Source organism: Haemaphysalis longicornis, unplaced genomic scaffold (genome assembly GCF_048455015.1).
Source record: "Haemaphysalis longicornis isolate Haplotype H1 unplaced genomic scaffold, Haemaphysalis longicornis Haplotype H1 scaffold_11, whole genome shotgun sequence".
NCBI lineage: Eukaryota > Metazoa > Arthropoda > Arachnida > Ixodida > Ixodidae > Haemaphysalis > Haemaphysalis longicornis.
Genome location: NW_027526214.1, coordinates 115,139,261 through 115,146,705, shown reverse-complemented (window position 1 = coordinate 115,146,705; position 7,445 = coordinate 115,139,261). Strand labels below are relative to the sequence as shown.

At 43.8% G+C, this 7,445-nt stretch overlaps 1 pseudogene; it reads right to left on the bottom strand.

Moving 5' to 3' along the window:
• Positions 1–537: 537 nt before the first annotated feature.
• Positions 538–6,214, bottom strand: LOC144160766 (uncharacterized; annotated as a pseudogene).
• Between the last annotated feature and the right edge of the window lie 1,231 nt (positions 6,215–7,445).

Sequence of the window (7,445 nt, the reverse complement as noted above, 5' to 3'; positions counted from 1 at the left end):
CTTGAAAAAAATATGAGAACTGTTGTGTTTAGACAATGTATATAGCTGGAAGACCCGATTTCGTACATGAGACCGCAATATTTTGCGCTACCGCAATGAACGGCAGTGAGATTCGGACCGAATAACTGAAAGTCTTGAGAATTGTTATCTCTTGTACACGCCTTGGAACACCAAAACCATGGTACCCAGGAGACGTTCCAGGGTCGGCATTCCCCAAGACAGGAAGAACCAGAAAACAACTTGAATGATAGCAAGATAGCAGTAATTTACCCTCTAAAGACCCTAAGGTACGTAGTTCACAAAGACGGGTGAAGTCGAAAACAATGCGGACATCCACCCGTGCTTTCGCTGAAACCAGCCGCAAGTGAAGATAAGGACAAGACAAGGCACAGGCCTCACGAGTGAGCAGGACACACTAAAGGGGAAACTGGCCATATACCAAGTAGAAAAACTTACGGCGCCCTTTAATTAAACTTATGAATAAGCAATAGAAGTTTTGCTTTACGTATCTAGCTCTCTGTAGTCAATTCAATACATTCACAAGAACATGGTCTTGTATGCACCCTCGGCATTTGGCAGGCTCTGCGATGTACACAGAAACCAGAGGCAAATAAAAGAAAGAAGCGAGCAGGGCTACCGCGGGCGAGCTAATCAAAGCGCACAAAATGGACGCGAAAGTTGAGAAAGGACACATTAAAGCTAAAGGAGCTGACCTCATTCCTTCATATGCGGAGCACCACAGTTGCAGAACGTGGACATCCCGGAGGTGGTGAAGATGGAGTACAGGAATGAAAGAAACGAGGATCCTGGACGGGAGCAAGATCCGTCTGGTTGCCCGGTACGGTGCTGTACCCTAAACCTCCGAAGCGACGTTAACCTCTAGCCTAAGGGGCTCACAAATCCGAACCTAGCTTTACCGGTCGAGACTCCTTGTCCCGTCGGTAACTGCCAGCTCGGCGCTCAAACGAGAACGATTTCCAACGGCCAAGTTCGCCCTTATAACACCTCGAGATCACTCTCTCCCGGGAACGCCCCTGTAGCGTTCGTACACGCGTAAGGGAGTGCCGAAATTCACGTAGACAGCTGTCACTCAGCGCGCTACAGAATATTCAATGAGGCGCCACCATTTTCCGGTGGCGCCTCAGGTGACGCTCACGGTGACGCTCGCGGACGAGCAGGTGCGCGCGACCCCGCGGGGTGAGAGCGAAAGGCGGCGACAGTGCACTGGGCCGGCCGGGGCACGTTAACAATGGTGTCTCGCGCGGTGCGCGCTTCGACGCTGGTAATTCCACCACCTCCGCGCGTCACGTCGACGGTTCTAGGAATCCGGGGGCGCCGTCTGCGCTCTCAATGGGGGGATTATCCCCGTGGTATTCGGTGGGCCAGACTATCCGTCTCCCGTGCACGCCGAGATGAATTGGCGACGGCTGTGGTGTAGAGTCCACAGTGCTGAGCCCCCAGACAGAGTGTCGGGTTCTCACGTGCAGCCCGGGCGCCTGGCCGCTGATCTCATAGGTGTACCTTACAACTCCCCCCTTACAACACATCAATGCCCGGAGAACGCAATACACACCGAGATGCAGAACAGTTCATGCACATATCAAGTTAACAACAAGAAAGAAAATTGTAAAAGTCAAGTAGGCTTTCAAATTTGTTAATATCAGTTTGTTCTACAACTCGACTTTCAAAGTAATTCCATTCATTCACAGTTCTTGGAAAAAAAGACTATTAAAGAGATTGTTTTTTAGCTGGAATGGGGTAAAGTTCAGCGAGTCACGGTGGCGGGATGAATGACCTGAAGAAAACTACGTTAAGTATTGATGCGTATCGCCTTTGAGAAGGTTATCCACAATTTAAAAAGAAAGTATAAGCGGCATAATTTATTTCTTTCGCAATGTACAATAAACCAGCCTTGTCTGTCAGTTCCGAAACGGAACCACGGCCATAACAATTAAAATTGAAACGGACTGCCTTGTTTTGCACACGATTTAATTTAGATAACTTAGCCGCTGTGAAAGGGTCCCAAATTACATTTCCATAATGGAGAATGGGTAACACGATGCTTTTATAGGCTAGTACTTTTATGCTTGTTTCAGCATTTCTGAGAGACCTATTCAAGACGTGAAGTTATTAGCAACGTTTGTAATGTATTTATCCCAATGCAAGTTGTTACATATATGTAAACCAAGATATTTATACTCAATTACCCGCGTTAGCACGTTATTCTCGGCAGTGCAAATAAAAAGAAGCGGTTGCTTCTTGTTTGTGATTGACAAAACGGCACTTTTTTTATAATTAACAGACATCTGCCATGTGTTGCACTACTGAATAGCATCGTTTAGCTTCAAATTAAGGTTATTCTGGTCATCGAAAGAGTCTACAGTAGAATAAATCAGACAATCATTAGCGTACAACCTAATTTTTATGTCATGCTCACCAACAAGTCGTTAATATAAAGAAGAAATAACAATGGACCCAGAACCGAATTCTGGGGTACACCCGAAGTGACAGGTACTATTTTAGGAGGGTCGCTGAAGATGACATATTGGTAACACATAGTAAGGTATAATTCAATCTAACTTCAAACTTTATCATTTTTATGAATGGTTAGTAGTTTGATCATGAGTTTTACATGAGATATCGTGTCGAACGCTTTCGCGATATCTATAAATATTACATCTGTTTGTCTGCGGTCACTGATAGTCACGGCGAAGTCTTGTACGGTTTCGACAAGTTGGGCAACAGTTGAAAAGCCACGCCTAAAACCATGTTGTGCTGAAGATAGAATCGAACGCGTTGTTAAGAAAGTAGATGTTTTTGTGAATGATATGTTCTAATAATTTACAACAAGTTCTGCTTAAAGCTATAGGAGGGTAATTCGTAGCTGACTGTTTATCCCGTTGTTTAAATAGGGGCTTGATTTTGGACACTTTCTAATCTTCCGGCAGGACTCCAGTTGAAGGAGACAAATTAAATATATTAACAAGGAATTTGGCGCACCACTCCGCGTATCTTTTTGGGAATGCATTGGCCATATGATCAGGTCCAGGAGAGTTTTTTTCATCTAAGATAAGGAGTAGAATAAGTATACCGGGTTCAGTAATTGTAACATCCTCAAGAGATGGCAGAATTCTATATTTATCGAAAGGTGGGGTAGTTCCGTCATCAACTGTAAATACGGACTTGAAACTTTTGTTAAATGAATTCAAGGCGTGGTAGAATGTGGGGTGCAGATGTTATCTATTACAAAAGTGCTAGTTTCAGAGTGTTTAGCCGCTATGCTAGTTTCAGAGTGTTTAGCCGCTATACTTCACCAAAATTTAGAGGGCAATTCTTTCATTGTGCTACTCAAGCGCACAGTATAATGTACGCCGCTCTGTTTGCATTAGGTCTTTTATTTTACAAGAGAGCTGGGAAATTTCTTCCTTTAGCTTCATATTACGATTTAGTTTTAATCGTTTGTTCAGGCGATTGATTTTCCTTTTTGAATGGGTGATGTCTCGGGTGATCCATGGATTAGAGGGATTGGCTGGTCGATACATGAAGGGAACATAGAGGTGAATGCATGCGTGTACTGTGTTCTTAAATTTAACCCAGAAAGAGTTAGCGTCGCACATAGTGTCTATAGAAGAACTCAAAAAGCGATCATACAGAGACTCTATTCTGTCTAGTACACAAACATCGTTAGCAGCAGAAAAAATTGGTACACTAGTCGTTTTCAACCTTCTCTTTGGAAGAGGAAAACGAAATTGAGCTAAGACACACTTATGACCTGAGAGACCATCCAGTACCTCATACTCAGGATCACCGTCAATATTCGACCTAACAAAAAAAAGGTCGAGTATTTACTTACTCTCTCCGTGAATACGTGTATACCCAAGAACTTGTTGAACCAAATCAAATCGAAATGCAATAACAATCACCTCCTCGTTGTTGAAAATATCATGAGTATCAGAAGAGAAGGTGGGCCACTCAATACCATGTAGGTTGAAGTCACCACAGAGCACTAGTTTCGAGTCTTTCGCTATCTGGAGACCAAAGTATTTCTTTAAATTCTGCAAATCATCAATTCTGGTACCAGGGGGTCTGCAAACAACACCAACAACCAAGCACTTTCTGTCGCGACACAACTTGAAAAATAAGGCCTTAACACGAATCAGGTCGGCCATTCTAACAATTCGTAATTAATTTGTAAAAAGTAACGCCACAGTGCCTCCCTGGAATCACGATCTTTGAGATAAACGCGATAATCTGGAGGAACAAATTCACTATTGTGGATTCCCTGTTGAAGCTAGGTCTCTGTTAGTGCAACAATGTCTGGATAATGTATCGATATCAGATGTTCTAGGTCAAGTGACCTAATTACAATACAACGGCAGTTAACATTTATTAGCTTTATAGAAGGGGATGCGGAAGGTTGTCGTGTGGCTGATCGTTTTCGAACCGCACCTTATCATTTTTTTCTTTGTCCAAGACATACATAGTTCATTCACAGACACCTTATCAAAAACCAGCTTTACGTCCTCGTTCCGCTTGCGGTTTGAACTTGTACATTCCCAAAGTTTCTTTCTGACTTCCCAAACATTCTGAGAGAAGACTTCTGTAATATACATGTCTCCGTTCTTTAGTTTAGGGAAGTTCCTAAATATTAGGAGTTTTTCGCGAAAATCGACAAGCTTCAAAAAACAAGGCGAATTTTGTTCTGTGTATTAGCTCCTAACCGGTGGCACCTTTCTACTCCTGAAACAATAATTTTTAAAGTTTCCCGAAAAATGTGTTGACCACACTCTCGTGCAAAGATTTCAGAGATTCGTTCTGTTCTTCTTTTGAGCCGTCAATAATGTTATTTCGCCCGCTGCGGTTCTCGACATCGTCAATTTTATCTAAGACGAAGGTAACGTAGTCTTGAACATTTATGATAGTTTATTCGAGTGAATGAAGTTTTTCACTGAAACCGGCATGGCGAGCGATGGAAACTTCTAATAAATCGAGCCTATCGTTGAACGGCGCGAAAGAGTCGGTTAAGGCTTTCTGCGCATCACCAAAACTGTTCATCTGTTTCAGTATTTCTTTTTGGCTATCAAGTACGTGAAGAATCAGTTCATGGTCAGTGAGAGTAGAATGAGCAGAATGGCGACTTGGGCAAGTTGGTGAACGTGCAATTTGAAACCTTCATAAAGCGCAACACTGAAAGTCAAGAGACTAATAAAGGAACACAGGACGAGCGCTACTCACAACTAAAGTTTAATCAGAAACAACGAAGTACATATACCATCCCAGTAATCAGACCAGGCATGCGTCTTTTGTAATCAGATGGGAACAGCCCAAAAGCCACAAACAACATTAAAACCTACAAAAACTTTAACATCATCAACTGCCACAGGGCGCACACCTCAATGACCACAAAGATACTCAACCTATTTCTCGTGTAAAGCAACAGATGTCGGACTAACGCAATCCACACACCTCTGGGTTATCTCGCCCTGTGGCAGTTGATGATGTAAATGTTTTTTGTGGGTTTTATTGTTGTTTGGGGTTTTTGTGTTCCCATCTGATTACAAGAGACGCCGGCGTGGTATGATGACGGGAGGGTATGTGTACTTCCTTGTTTCCGATTAAACTTTAGTTGTGAGTAGCGCTCGTCCGGTGTTCCTTTTTTCGGCTCTTGTCTTACAGCGTTGCGCTTTATGAAGGTTTAAAAATAGAGAGTAAAATGAAACTGGCCTTCATTGTCCGAGCTGACACACAGAGTCCGGCCATGGGTTCTGCTCGATGCCACCGCATCTTAAAAGAAGATTAACAAATGCGGGGAAACTTAAAGAAGACAACGCTCGTTTCCCATCAATGGGGGAGGGCAGCTGCAAAAGACAAACATCGTCACTTCGCAAAGGTTTAGCTTCACTCATGCGACTAACCTGCGCGATGCAGTCACGCTGCCGCCATGAGCACTGAAGAGTCAGGAAAGCGGTGGTGCATTTGTGAGCTGCTGTTGCAATGACGTAACTCGACCACTGGCGCTGTACACGGAAAAGACGGCGAGCGTACCCCCTGGTGGATCCGTGATGTGGCAGAAGTGTGACGATTGCTCGTTTTTTTCTTGAAGCAAAGTCGGGTATGGGTTATCAGGGTGGTCCACGTGGCTCCATGGGGGAGGGTGCCCGGTGAATGCGATGCTGAAGATCTGCGCCAAGAAAAAGACGTTCCGGTTTAACATCGTTGCAGCCACGCTGCCGCCGTGCTCACTAAGTGTTGTAGTCACCCTATATCTTTTATTACTGCAAAATAATGAAACCACTTACATATAGATATTATTGTGTGCAAAATTTTGCACTGACAATAAACAAATTTTTGTTTCAGTACCCCAAAATCTGCCTCACTTTGAATCAGCCTCAGCCTCAACTAACCAACGAGGAAGCAATCAACTCGCGTTGGTTACAAAAACCTGTTACAACTTACCCATCCTTCGCTCTATCTCCCCTAACCAATACACCCTCACCTGTCACATCTTCCCTTCTCGTAATACTACCCCCCACTTGAAATCCCAACCGTTCCCTAGAGATGTGGGTGGGCCTGCTTGCCAGCTATTATCACGCTGACCAGATCTTTCTGGTCCCCCGTACCAGGACTCAAGCCAAGTCCCAAGGGTACCTGGACTGATGCGAACCCACTCTACCCAGGGACGGCTCAACCACCGCCATCTGCTATATTAAAGTTATTATCTCGTTCTAACGCGAGTATTATACGTGTCGTAATCTATATAGTGTTATTATTTGCCATTTATTCCATACTGAAGGGATGATTCGGAAAACCGTTTTTGTATTTGGTCCGTACTGGTATTTGAGCTAAGAACCCAGATTAATGAATAAGACTTTTCCTGTATCTTGTTGTTCTCGCTGCGCCTTTACATATGGCATCAACCAAATCAAAGATTGCCTATCAACAAAAGCAGATGAAAATCAATGAAATTCTTATTTATTTACGAGGCCGTTAGAAAAGATAATTTGGACTGGTTGGAAAGAGTTTTGGTTTCTTAAACAGAAAAAAAAGAAAACTCAAGGCGAGAGTGACCAATCGCAATCATAAAGTGACTCTGTTGAAATTTTCAATGAAGCGCAGGAGGCCAGAGCATACATACCAGCGGCAGAACCCAGTTTCGGAAGCCCCGAATGATTGTTGAGCCGGCACTAACAGGGTGCAAAGCAGCACCTCCAGGAACTGACGCCTGAGACGTGACAAACGTCGACATGTCAAGAGGTAGTGTTTTACAGACGCGCCTTCGTTACAATAGCTTCACACAGCTGCAGGCGCCAGACGAGACCTGTGCAAGTACCTGTTTAAACTGGGGCACTCGACAAACTAGGGCTGTAATATTCACCGCTAAATTGCGCGATGGCACCGTTCAGATTTCTATGAGAATTGCAAATAAATAATACCTCTTCAAGGCA